Genomic DNA, 14,525 nt, shown 5'->3' with positions numbered 1-14,525 from the left:
TTATGTAGGTGGACTTTGAGTAAAACAGATTACCCTTCATAATGCAGGTGGGCCTCATCTAATCAGTTGAAGGCCTTAATAGAACAAAGACTGACCTCCCCTGAGCAAGTAGGAATTCTGCCAGCAGACTGCCTTTAAACTTGAACTGTAGCTCTTCCCCGAGAATCTGGCCTACCAGTCCATCCCACCAAATTTCGGACATTCCAGCCTCCACAATCCTGTGAGTCAATTCCTTGGAATAAACCTCTCTTTCTGTACATGCTAATACATGTGTCATGCCCCAAACATGAAAATGCCTTTAAAAGAAACTACAGTGCATGTTTACTATTACAACATTTAGACCTTATCAAGAATAAGTTTTGCCCTGACTACTGTGGTTCAATTGGTTCAACCAGCCAGTTGGTTGGTTCTGCCCAACCTTTCACAAAGCCAAAGGTTGCTGGTTCAATTCCTGGACAGGGCACATGCTTGGGTTGCAGTCCTGTCCCCAGTTGGGACATGTGTGAGAGGCAACTGATTCATGCTTTCTCTCACACATTGATGTTTTTCTCCCTCTCTTTTTCCCTCCCTTCCCCTCTCTCTAAAAATAAATAAATAAAAAGAGTAAATGTCAGAGTCTCCCCTAGGAGCTGTTTTGATAATGGGAGAGGCAGCAGTTAGAGTCCTGAGCAGAAGGAACATTCGCCTCCGGGTCAGGGGTAAGAATGGGCTCAGCACAGAGCAGTTGCAGGCTGAGAATCAGCTTTGGCTCACTGGGCCTTCTTCCGTTGTTTTGTCTGAGAGGGAGAACCACACCTGCCTCTTGTCTGTTTACTTTAAATACAACCTGTGAGTACCCCGAAAGTTCTCAGGAACTGGGGAGGGGAAGGTTGAAAATTAAATGAGTAACTGCTATGTTCTAGGCATTTTGCCTCAGCTCTCTTTTTTCCTACCTTCCAAACATCCTTTACTGTATTTTATCAGTATATGGTGATTGTTTTTTAAAATATTTTTACTTTTAAATTAAAGTCGACGTACGATATTGTGTTAGTTTCAGATACGCAACCTCCTGATTAGACATTTGTATAATTTATGAAATGATCACCCCAATAAATAACACCTACCTGACACCATACATACAGCTGGTTATTATACTATTACTGATTATATTCTGTTGGCTGTCTGTTACATCCCTGTGACTGTTCCACAGCTCCCAAGTTGTACTCCTTAACCCTTTCACCTTTTTCACCCATCCACCCAACCCCCCTCCCCCAACCATCATAATGTTCTCTGTATCTGTGAGTCTTTTTGGTTTTTTAGATTACATGTATAAGAGACGTCACCTGGCATTTGTTTTTTTCTTTCTGATTTAGTTCACTTAGCATACACAAAGTAAGTTGTGTCCACCCTTGCTGTGGACATGACTTTCAATGCATATATACATTGAAATGTGATTCGGCCATAAAACAAGGAAAGAAATCTTGCCCTTGCTGTTGCAGATGGCAAGATTTCTTTCCTTGTTTTATGGCCGAATCACATTTCAATGTATATATGCAGGACTTCTTTATTCATTCATTTATTGATGGACACTTAGGTTGTTTCCATTATCTTGGCTGTTGTAAATCATGCTGCAATGAACTTAGGGTGTATATGTCTTTTCACTTTAGGGTTTTGAGGTTTTTTGGATAAGTACCCTGCAGGGGAGTGTCTGGGTTCTTCTTTGTCTCTTGTTATAGCCTTTGCTTGAAAGTCTGTGTTTTGTCTGGTGCGAGTGCTGCTAACCCAGCCTTTTTTTTTTTGCTTCCATTTTTGTGAAATATTTTTTCCATTCCTTTACTTTCAGTCTGTGTGTGTCTTTTGGTCTGAAGTGGGTCTTTTGTAGAGAATATATGTAAGGGTCTTGTTTTGTTATCCATTCAGTTACTGTATATTTTTTGATTAGAGCATTTAATCCATCGACATAATAACATTTAAAGTAACTATTGCTATAAGGGGACTAGATGATAAAGGAAAAATATAATAAACATATTTAAGCTAAAAAAGTATTTGTCGAGATATGTAAATTTTTTAAATATCCTAAAACGTTTAGATTTTGTAAAATATGTACTTTTGTACTTTTTCAGTTGAATTTTAAATGTCAGAAATTTTCCTATAATTTCACTTTCTGGTGAGAATTTTAGAAATGTCAGAATTTTTCAGTTAGCTCAAAATTTATATGTACACAGTAGTCATCTACTACTGAATTGTGATGTTGTATTTTGGGGGGATTGGTTGATTTGTATATTTAAAGATATTACAGAGATACAATTAAAAACACAACAAAAATTGGATATTTAGGGAAAGTACCTATTGTCATTTAAAACAAACAAATTACGTGTTCGTTAGAATACCGTCTATATTTTCTTGCCTGATCTCAATGACCAACTTTTGTCATTATTTGGAATACTAAACATTATCTATATTCTTGTGGCAGTTTATAAGGTAATATCCATAATAGCAATATTTTGTCCTTTCTAAACACAGAACAATTTTTAAAAATATATTGTCTTATTGGTTTTTTTAAGTATGCTCTATATCATAGCCTTTTCTCTGGACACTCTTAACACATACTTTGCAATATGTTTACCTCAAAACCTTACCTAAGTGAAAATATAAAAAGCATACTTCCAATCGATATTCAGTAGCAGCTTTACCTAGTGTTCGTGAAAGTAATTTAACTCTGTTGGTCAGAGTTGTCATTTGTATATAATTGTGGTACATAAGATGACAACATTTATTATGTTGAAGAATAACTTTTAATTATCTGACTTTTAATTAACTTTTAATTCTTCAGTGATTAATCACCAATAGAAAAATAAGTCTTCCATTTATAAACAAAAACTAATCGTTAATAGATATGTATTTTAATACCACTTCATTACTCATATTTATTTATTTATTTTTCTTCTTCTTAAAAAAGACCCTTCAACGTTTCTTGTAATACTGGTTTGGTGGTGATAAACTCCTTCAGCTTTTTCTTGTCTGGGAAGTTTTTTATCTGTCCTTTGATTCTAAATGATGGCTTTGCTGAGCAGAGTAGTCTTGGTTGTAGGTTCTTGCATTTCATGACTTTGAACATTTTGTACCCATAGTCTTATGGGACCTCTTTTGTAGATAACTATCTACTTTCTTTCTTGCTGCTCTTAAGATTTTCTCCTTGTCTTTAACCTTTGGCACTGTATTTTATTTATTTAACTTTTTTAAGATTTTATTTTGCCTGTCACACATCCCCACTCAGCCCCTAACTGAGGACCTGGCCCGCAACCCGGTCATGTGCCCTGACTAGAAATTGAACTGGCAACCTCTTGGTGCGCAGGCTGGCACTCAATACACTGAGCCACACCACCCAGGGCAACCTTTGGCATTTTAATTATGCTGTGTCTTGGTGTGGGCCTTTCTGGGTTCATCTTGTTTGTGACTCTTCTGAACTTGTATGTCTATCTCCTTCACCAGGTTAGGGAAGTTTTCTATCAGTATTTTTTCAAATAGGTTTTCAATTTCTTGCCTCTCTCTTCTTCCATCACCACCATGATGCAAATATTATATGCTCAAAATTGTCCCAGAGGCTTCTTGACCTAGCCTAATTTTTTGTTATGTTTTTTCTTTTTGCTGTTCTAATTGTTTTCTGCTTACTTATAGTTGAAATCATCGCTTTGCTTCCTCTACTGTACTGTCCTTTGCTTCCTCTACTGTACTGTCGATTCCCTGTAATGTATTTTTCATTTCAGTTAGTTTCATTTCACTTCACTTCTAACTGGTTATTTTTTTAATGGTTTATATGTCCTTTTTTATTCTGTCGAAGTTCTCAGTAAGTTTCTTGAACATCCTTATAACCATTGTTTTGAACTCTGTATTTGGTCATTTTCTTGCCTCCATTTCATTTTGTTTTTCTTCTGGATTTTTGTCCTATAAAGTCATTTAGGACATGTTTCTTCGTTTCCTCTTTTGGCTGCTTCCCTGTGTTTGTGTCCATGTATTAGGTAGAGCTGCTATGTCTTCCAGGCTTGGTAGAGTGGCTGAATGTAGCAGGTGTCCTGTGGGGCCCAGTGGAACAGCCTCCCTTGCCACTTGAGCTGGCATTTCAGGTGTGCCTCCCCTGTGGTCTGTGTGCATCCTGCTGTTGTAGTGGAGCCTTGACTGCTGTTGGCATGTCATTGGGAGGAACTGGCCTCCGGGGCCATTGCCTGTGAGGACTGGCTGCTACTGCAGGGGAGGAGCTGCTGTGCAGGAGATGAACCCATACAGCAGGACTTGCTCCATGGTGCCTTGGTGCCCACTGAGTCCGTCCTTTGAGTGGGTTGCTCTTGGGGGTGGTTGGGTTGTAATCAGGCATGGTGCGAAGCTGTCCGCCAAGTGCACATGCTCTGGAGCCTCCTAGGAGGTGCTGGCCAAGGTCAGCCACTGCCTGTGCCCTGCCCGGGGTCACCTGATATGAGCTACGGTGCAATCTTCAGATGGCTGCTACTTGTGCTGGGCTTGGAAGTGCTTGGAGAGGCCATGCTGTGAACTGAGGCAGGCTGTCTCAGTTAGTGCCAGGCTTGGGGCCACCTAGCAAGAAGTATGGGTACACAGAGGCCAGATACTGCTCATTTCAAAGATTTTAGGAAAGCCAAGTGAGGCTGTTTGTATGGAAAAGACCCCGGAAACTGGGTAGGCCTGCAAGTTCCATTGGGAGGGGTCTCAGGGTATTAGCAGGGTGGGGCAAGTGACCAAAGAGAGGTCAGTGCCCCTGACTAAATTGTCAGATATGGCATGTTCGAAAAATTTTGCAACACAGTGGTTGAAAATTGCTGCCTTGGATCGTCAAATTAAAAAAAAGATAACTGCCAACATAATAACAATCTGGTGTTAACTAACGTTTTGTCTCGACCCATAAATATACAGCTCATATAATAGAGTTGTATCTTATTGGTCATGTTTCATAATAAGGTTGCATCTGATTGATTAATTCTTGGTAACAGAAATCCTATGCACAAGCATAGACACCTGATTTTTTAAAAAAAGTCACTGTGGAGCAATAAGGGTAGCTAATTACTGTTATTATTTTTTTGTAAATCAAAATTATACCATTTTATTATCAGATTGGCAAAAGTATATTTTTTGGTGTGCTGCAGAATTATGGTAGTCAGTGTGCCACGAGATGAGAAAGGTTGAAAATCACTGCCATATACTATCCTACTACAGAAACAAACAACTGAACACCAGAGAGGTTTTACCCATTTTATTTAGTATCTTGTTGCTTGGTTTGGGGTAAGCTGAATTTTTTCTTTTGAACATATCTGGAACGAAAGGTTAGACTTGTGACCTACTACAAGTGCTGGCTAATGCTCCGGAAGCTCAGTTTTCTTCAACTTTACTGTTCCATATAGTGGAACAGCTGACCACAAAAGATCGTGGTAAGCCTAGTTTTCTCTGTGGCCAGCATCGAGCTGTGAGATCTCGTGTGGTAGAATGAATTACCAAGAAGTAGAGCCCAGGTGTAATGTGATGGTGTGGATATTGGGGGAGCCTTACTGAATAGTTATTTACTGGGTTTTGCCATGTGCTAGGCACCAGCGCTGGGTGCTATCAAGAAGACAAAAATGCAGGCAATACAAGTCCTGGACGTTGGAAAGCTTACAGTCTAGACCAACGGTTCCCAGTTAGGGGTGATTTTGCCTCTAGAGGACATCTGACAATACCTGGAAACATTTGGGTTTTCACAGCTGAGAGGAGAGGGGGTGGGTGTCAGAGGGTGGGAGGTGTTGCTGTTGGCCTGTCGTGCAGAGCGGCCAGTGCTGCTGCTAAACTGACAACACACAGAGCAGGCCCCACAACAAAGACTAGTCTGGCTTAAAATGTCAATGGTGGTGCCACTGAGAAGCGCCGTGAGAGCTGAAACCCACACAAAGAGATCTTAATGACCATCCAGTTAAGTGCCACAGTGCAGGACAGATCACGTGTTCTTAGGGAGCCAAAAGGAAGATAAGCTGGGAGTGGATTGCAATGTGTTTTTTGTTGTCGTTTTGGGGGGTGGTTTTTTGTTTGTTTGTTTTTTCACTCTGGAGGCAGGCAAGGTGACTGCGAGAACAGAGCAAGCGGAAGAAGTTGGTGCAGCAGGAACTGGTGAATCCTGAGAGTCAGGGTAGAGTGGACCTTCCGGTGGAAGGCCTGGAAAATAAGGGGAGGTACACTCTAGTGCCATATGTGGTTAAGGGTCTTTTTAAGGTGCTGAAGATGTAGAGCCTTTAGCTGAGACAGACCTTTAAGGAAATGAATATATACAATGGATTGAAGGAGAGAGAGCTCAGAGGCAGAGAATTTAGCCAGTTCCTTCGGTCACTGAGCAAACACTGGTTACACAGTGACTAAGAGCAGAGACTCTGGAGTCAACCTGCCTGAGATCCAGTCCTGGCTCTGTACTCACAAGCCCTAGACTCTCAGCGAGGAACATCCTCCTTGTGGTTGAAATTCATCACCTATAAAGGTGCCTCTACTTCACAGAGTCATTGTGGGGATTAAATAAATTAATACAGAAGTACAGGTGTGGGCTGATGAGGGCTTGGTAACAAGGGAAATACAAAGTAAAATGCCAAACAGTTTGAACAGATTAATGGCAGACTGGATATAAAGGATGGGGCTCAGAAAGAATCCAAGATTTCTATGGTAGACTCATACATACACAGACATGGGCAAATTGGAAAGAGAAAGGGACAGAACAGTTTTCTTACTGAGAGTAGTGAGGAAGATGGTAATTCTGGTTGGGCAAAAGGTAAGACAGTGGCTGAAATAAAGAATTTAAAAGCCTTTTGTATCCATCACTAAAAATCATGTACATGTGAAAAGTTATTAATCCTAAAAGAGGCCCCCAACTTTCTAAGCCACAATCCTACCTGGTTTTCTGAGGATTTTCCTTTTTTTTTTGATTCTGTAAATTTTAGTTTTTGAAGTATATCAAGCATATGGAAAAATAAATGGAGAATAATAAAACATGCCGCTGAGTATTCAAGGAGTGAAGTGGCCATTACGGACACTTTTTTGGCCTGGAAGCTATTACAGGTGCTCCTCGTCTTATGATGGCATTATGTCCTGATATTGAAAGTTGAAAATACATTGAACCCACCTAACCTACCAGACATCATAGCTTAGACTAGCCTACCTCATCTGTGCTCGGAACACAAGACCCAGAAAAAAAGCTGGCAACTCGGGACACTATAGAATATTGGTTGTGTGATCGTGTGGCTGGCCGGAGGCTGGGGCTCACTGCGGCTGCCCAGCATCATGAGAGAGCGTCACGCCACGTATCGCAAGCACAGGAAAAGATCAATACTAAAAGTGTGGTTTCTACTTAGTGATTTTGCACCATTATCATCTTGAAATATTGCAAGTTGGATCGTTGTAAGTTGGGATCACCTATAAATGGTTTTGGTTTATCTTAAGACCCGAGGCCATAGGTGATCACTGTTCCCCAGGCCAGACCATCTTATAAAGGTTTCTAGGCTGAATACAGGCTTCGCTCTGCATTGACCTGTGGCCAGATTGTTTTCTGTCTTCAGGTTCTACTAAGACTCCCTACCACATACCCAGTTGGGGGCCTATCTTCCCTTATTTCGAGGAGTTTTGTAATCTCAGTCTGCACCCAAATACAGGTTTCATTTTCTCATTAGGACTGAATCAGGACAGATGGGTGCTCTGACAAGGTTATAATCTGATGCTCCTTCAAACCAATTCATTCATATATTCATTCACTCAAGAAACATTTGTTGAGTATATTTTTGTGTCCAACACTGTTTTAACCTCCTGGGCTATAACTGTGAACAAAAGAAATAAATATCATTGTTTACCTTCTAGTAGGAGAGAATGATAGTGAAAAAATTGATAAATGAATGATATAATACATTAAAAAGTGAAAGATGCTATTTAAAAAAAGAAAAGAAAATGTGAAGCATAGTAAGTAATTCCAGTTAGGGAGCGCGAGTGGCAATAATAATCACCCAGGGTGTTTGAGAAGGAGAGATCTGAGCAGACATGAAGGAGCGGAGTGAAGGAGGTTGAGACCTGGGGAACAGTGCTCCAGGAGAACAGAGGCAGAGAGCCCGCGGGGAGAGCAGGCCGGGTGCGTGCCAGAAGCCCAGTGAGGGCAGTGTAGCCGGAGGAAATGAGTGGCGGCACATGGGAGAGAAGCGAGAGGCCACAGGAGTTAAACCACGGGGCTCTTACTTGCTGTTGTGAGAATGTGGCTATAACTTAGGTGAAGTGGGGAGCCAATGCGAGGTTTGGACGTAAGAAGTACCACGATCCTATTTGGGTTGTAAATTAGTCACTTTGCTCATGGTGTTGAGAATAAACCATAGGGGCTTCTGGGCAGAAGCAGGAAGAAATTAGGAGGCTGTTGGTATAACCCAGATGAGCTGGTGGGGACTTAGACCATGGCAGTGACGGAAGGGTGGGGAAAAGCAGTAAGATTCTGTGCGTGTTTTAAATAGTGTGAAATAAAACATAAATGAAGCAAGTATTCAAATACATAAATAAGACAAAACAAAAATTAAAGTATGAAGTTTGCCATTTTACCCGGTTATAAGTATACAGCCCAGTGGCATTAAGGATGGTCACAGGCGGTACAACCGTCGTCACCATCCGTCTCCAGAACTTTGCCATCATTACGAACTGAAACGCTTGGATACATTTTTAAGGCAGAGTCAGCCTACTTTCCTGGCAGGTTGATTTGGGGTGTGAGAAAGAGGAGTCAAAGGTGACACCAAATTTGTTGGCCTGAGCACCTGGAAATATGGACTAGCCATTGACAAGCTGGCAGAAGGTGAGTAGAGCACATTTGGGGAAGAAGGAAGAGAAAGAGTTCAGGTGAGACGTCTTCGTGTTAATATGAAGTGTCTACTAGACGTCCCAGTGGAAACTTCAGATTGCATTTGGACATGCAAGTCTGGAGTTCATTAGAACTGGGTTAGAAGTATATATTTAGGTGTCTTCCGCAGATAGATTTCAAACATTTTTTTAAAATTTTTTTATTGATTATGCTGTTACAGTTGTTCTATTCCCCCCTTCATTCCCCTCCACCTTACCCCCCCATCCCCACCATTACCCCCCCTTTAGTTTATGACCATGTGTCTCAATTCCTTTAGATTCTATATTTCCCATGCTATTCTTGCCCCCCCCCCCATCTATTTTCTATCTACTTTCTATGCTACTTATTTTCTGTACCTTCTCCCCCCTTCTCCTCCTCCCACTCCCCTGTTGCTAACCCTCCTTGAGATCTTCATTTCTATGTTTCCACTCCTGATCTAGCTGTCCTTTTAGTTTGCTTTTGTTTTAGGTGTGGTTGTTAATAACTGTGAGTTTGTTGTCCTTTCACTGTTCATGTTTCTTTAACTTCTTTTTCTTAGATAAGTCCCTTTAACATTTCATATAATAAGGGCTTGGTGATGATGAACTCCTTGAGTTTGATCTTATCTGAGAAGCACCTTATCTGTCCTTCCATTCTAAATGAAAGTTTTGCTGGATAGAGCAATCTTGGTTGTAGGTCTTTAGATTTCATGACTTGGAATACCTCTTTCCAGCCCCTTCTTGCCTGTAAGGTCTCTTTTGAGAAATCCGCTGACAGTCTGATGGGGACTCCTTTGTAGGTGACTGTCCCCTTAGCTCTTGCTGCTTCCAGGATTCTCTCCTTCATTTTAATTTTGGCTAATGTAATTATGATGTGCCTTGGTGTGTTCCTTCTTGGTTCCAACTTCTTTGGGACTCTCTGAGCTTCCTGGATTTCTTGGAAGTCTATTTCCTTTGCCAGATTGGGGAAATTCTCCTTTATTATTTGTTCAAATAAGTTTTGCACTGGTGGCTGTTCCTTTCCCCCTTGTGGTACCCCTATAATTCGGATGTTGGAGCGTTTAAAGATGTCCTGGAGGTTCCTAAGACTCTCCTCATTTCTTTGAATTCTTGCTTCTTGACTCTTTTCTGTTTGGCCATTATTTGCTTTCTTCTGGTCCACTCCATTGATTTGAGTCCCAGTTTCCTTTTCATTGCTATTGGTGTCCTGTGCAATTCCATTCATTTCAATTAGTTTCGCCTTCATATATTTCTCTAATTTGTGGGTATAATCAACCAGTTCTGTGAGGATCCTGATGACCAGTGTTTTAAACTGTGCGTCTGAGAGTTTTGCTATTTCTTCATTGCTTAGATCTATGGGCTCTGGGGCTTTGAGATCTTGCGACATTTTTGGTCTGTTCGGGCCCTTTAAGTGTGAGAAGCGGTGCCTTGGACTCCCAGTTCGCTGGGTTGTGACGCTGTATGTGGAGGCGTGGTCAGAGCGGGGAAATGGCAGCGCCCTCTACTGCCGCTTGCAGCGGGGACGCGCCAGCCCGGTCCAACCGCCCACTCCCTCGCCTGTCCGCCCGCGCACAAATGCGCGACGACAGTCAACACGCAGCACTGCTCCCCCACTCTCTCCCCTGCGGTCGCTCGCCTGGTGGCTCACTCGGTCGCTCACTAGGTCCAACCCTGTGCCTGGATTCCGTGCCTGGATTCCGAGTCTGGATTCCGCGCCTGAGTCCGGCTGACCGAGACCTCCTGTGCAATCCCGCTTCACCAGCCGCTGGTTTCGCCCCTTACCGGTCAGGCTGAAGAATTTGTTGTTAACGGACTTCCGAAAAGTTCAATTTTCCGTGTTCTGACTGTGTTTTCTGTTGCTAATATTTAGTTGTCTCTAAACTTGGTTGTGTGAGAAGGCACGGCACATCCACCTATGCCTCCATCTTGGCGGAAGTCTCAAATATTTTTTAAATAAAAAAAATTTAGTGGAATCTATTGGAGTGACATTGGTGAATAAGAATATATGCATTTCAGGTGTACAATGGGTAATTTACTTGAGAGTTTTCAGTCACCACAAACAATGAGACAATCAATAGAGTAAATAGGACAGAGAAAAGAGAGGAAGTCTAAGGCTTTGGGACAGCCCAGCATCACACCTGGTCTAAGAGGTTAGGAAGGACAAGAAGGAAGCAGCAAAGAAGACTGAGAAGAAGGAAAACCAAGAGGACATGGTGTCAGATGCTACTCAGAGGTAGAGTGAGTTTCAGATGTAGACTTGGCCATTGCTTGTAGGGTGTGGTGGTTACTGATGGCCCAGGGAGAGCAGTTTGGGGGAAAGGGTAGGGACAAAAACTTGAATAGGTTCAGAGAAAGTGGGAAGGGAAGGATTGGAGACAGCAATTTAGACTACTCACTTCTAGACTGTATATAAATGGGGAGCAAAGCTGAAGGAAGCAATAAGATCCAAAGTGGTTTGTTTGGTTTTGTTTTTAAGGGGTGAAGTAACGGCATATTTGTTTGCTGATGGGAATGACCCAGTAGAGAGAGAAAAATGATGATGTGGGAAAGGGAGGGAGTATTTTTTACATTTTGTATTTGAGCCCTGGCTGGTGTGGTTCAGTGGATTGAGTGCTGGCCTGTGGACCAAAAGGTTGCTAGTTCGATTCCCAGGCAGAGGCCATGCCTGCATTGTGGGCCAGGTTCCCGGTTGGGGGTGTGCGAGAGGCAACCTGTCGATGTATCTCTCATACATCAGTGTTTCTCTCCTTCTGCTTCTACCTCCCTTCCCATCTCTCTAAAAACAAATAAATAAAATCTTTAAAAAATTGATTTGAAAACCTTCACACGGGGCTTTGGCATAGCATTTTGCCTCAATCTATGTGATATGCTGGCCTGCTTTGCTCATCTGTGTAATCTGTATTTCACTTTGCATCCACTGGCCTGGATAGATACGAGTGTCTCTAAGGCAGAAAGACAACACTGGAGGAAACTGGTATAAATGTAAATTAAAACCACTCCTGCCAGAGTAGACAGAGACCCCAAATGCCAATGCACCCTCTTTGGTGTTCAGGCAGACACTACCAGGCGAAAACTGACATGCAGTCAGAAGCAGCTGAAATCCAGACACCTCGTAATGCAGAATGTCATTTTATTTTAGTCTCCAGAAATAAACCTTGGGATGGTCCTTGGAAAATGAGCAGTTTCTGAGTACAGGAGAAGGAAGAGCGAAAGTGACTAAATCAGGCTGAGTGGTGAAACAGCAGTGGGAACAAAGATAAGTAATTGCCTGGGATTGCACTAGGAAGGTGTTTTTTAGAAAGACAGTCCACCGAGCCACTAGTGTGTCTGTGGCCCAGAGACTGAGAAATGCTTATCTCCATATCAGAGAAAGGCAAGTAACTAACACATGAGTCTAGGTTCAGAAGGTCAACTTCTGTCAAAGGAAAAGGAACTAATACATATTAATTATTTTGCTGAATTGCTTTGTTCTCATCACCCCTATTCTAACCTGGAAAGAGGACCTGTAGGGATTAAATGGGGTAGCTAGCCTCCATGCACAGGTGGCCTGAAAGATAGTGCTGATGTACAGTCCTCTAACTCTATCAGTCTCTTTACTTCATTAGGGCACAACAGTCTCAGCATTGATGTGCATTGACTTGTGGGCAATGGCAAAAAGTTGGCCTGCTGGTTGGGAACACTGAAAGAACAGGATCCAGAGACCGGTGCCGAGGAGATCTGGGGGAATGGAATATATCTGAAACTCTCGCAGTGGGGGAAGTTATCTACAAGGTGATCTCTTTCTGTGGAGTCAGCCTTTTCTTGGTTTTGTTGATGCTTGCTCAATGATTCCCCAAATCTTACAATGTGTCCCATAGTTCAGAAGCAGTTGGCTTGATACAACAGAGGAAGGGGTTGCTAATGGTTCAATTTCTATGATATCTAGGAGAGAAAGTCTTGCAAAGTTGGAGTGGTATCCAGTGAGAGGTAGCAAGTGTCTTAGACCAGCAGCAAATATCTGGGCCAGAATGCATCAGTCTAGGAATGGAGGAGGAAAGATCGGAGAGACCCGTCTCACCATTCAACCTAAAAACCCATTGGAATATTGTTGTTTTCTTTCCCTCTGACCTTGGGTTTAGAGATTTCAGTGCCCAAGAGGAAAAAATCTTTTCTTAGGGAATAATGGAGGTTGAGTGCTCTCTGGCCGTTTGGGGACTCCTGTGCCACTGGACTGACGGGCACAGAGGGCGTCAGCGTAGCTGAGCGAACCTCCCGATTACCAGGAGGAAATCGGGTTGGTGCTTCACAATGGGGACAAACAGGACTTTGATGCCGAGGGACGGACCCTGCTGGGTGTCTTCACTCTGTGCCCTTCTTCTATGTTTCAGGACTTTAGAGGTGACACTAATTTAATCTTCTCAACAACCCTATAACAATCACAGATCTTCTTGATTACCCTCATACTGTGTACGCAGCGTTGTTCTAGGTACTTCACCTGAATTTGAAGATTTGATTAATCTTCACAGTATCTTACAGGCTAAATGTGCTATTATTCTCATTTCACAGATAAGGAAACTTAAATGCAGAACAATTAAGTAACTTGCCCAAACCCACAAAATTAGAGATTAACCTCTGTTCTGTAAGGCTTCTCAAAGAGGGTAGGTATGATTATCTCATTTTTATAGATAGAAAAACAAAGAATCAGAGAAATAAAGATATTTATTCCAGATGTAGTCAACCCCGAAGCTAGGACTCAAACCCAGATCTGTCTACGCTCAAAGCTAATGCTCATGTCTAGCTGTGGCTGGTGTGGCTTTGTGGATTGAACACTGGCCTGCGAACCAAAGGGTCACCTGTTCTATTCCCAGTCAGGGCCCATGCCTCAGTTGCAGGCCAGGTCCTCTGTATGGGATGCACGTGAGAGGCAACCACACATTGATGTTTCTCTTTCCCACTTTTTCAGTCTCTTCCCCTCTGTCTAAAAAAATTAAGTAAATTTTAAAAAACCCAATGCTCATGTCCACTGCACTCTGCTTCCTTTATAACACTTTCTTTTCAGGTGTGAACAGAAGAAAGAGCCGACTGTGAAAGGCAAATTCTATGAACATAAAACATTGTTTTGATACATTTAAATTTTACTTGTTTAAAAAATGCACATGATCTAATTTAAATCAAATAAAGATTAAACTTGATGATAAAAGTGTAAGCATGATCCAAATTACTAAGTTATGTAGTTTCTTTTTTAAATGTTTGACTTGTATTGGACTTAATCCACAGGAACTTTGAAAGCCAAAAATTATTCAAATGTAGAATATAACAAATAAAATAAATGTATGAAAATATATTTGTATAAAATACATTAAATTATATTATTACAGAATATATTCTAATAAATAGAAAATGTATTTTATTTTATTTTTTAATCTATACTATTTTATTTAATATATTAATAATATGTTTTAAGGAAGTGTGATGACCTAATTCGAAATCACTGCTACCAAATTTTTAGGAGAATATTGTTTTGGAATTCTGTTCTTTTGTACATTTGTTAGCCGGCATTAGCCCCGACCAAGGGAAAGTAGAATGCAGTGGTCACTGTTCTCAGGCTGAGGAAATGCACAAACCAGACCCGGGGAGAAGAGCCTGAGAAGCAAAACCACATCGCTTGGGTGCCAGTAACTTACGTGGCCGCCGCCAGTGGAGGAGGG

The 14,525-nt window shown here is 41.8% G+C and overlaps 1 protein-coding gene across 4 annotated transcripts in view; it reads left to right on the top strand.

The window, feature by feature from the left end:
- The window catches only part of TXK (TXK tyrosine kinase), a 56,251-nt gene that overhangs the window by 7,097 nt on the left and 34,629 nt on the right, over positions 1-14,525 (top strand). The window lies entirely within an intron of this gene.

The sequence above is a fragment of the Artibeus jamaicensis genome, unplaced genomic scaffold (genome assembly GCF_021234435.1).
Source record: "Artibeus jamaicensis isolate MK-2021 breed Jamaican fruit bat unplaced genomic scaffold, CSHL_Jam_final contig_889, whole genome shotgun sequence".
NCBI lineage: Eukaryota > Metazoa > Chordata > Mammalia > Chiroptera > Phyllostomidae > Artibeus > Artibeus jamaicensis.
Note: the sequence above shows the minus strand (reverse complement) of the source record. Positions and strands in the feature narration are given on the sequence as shown.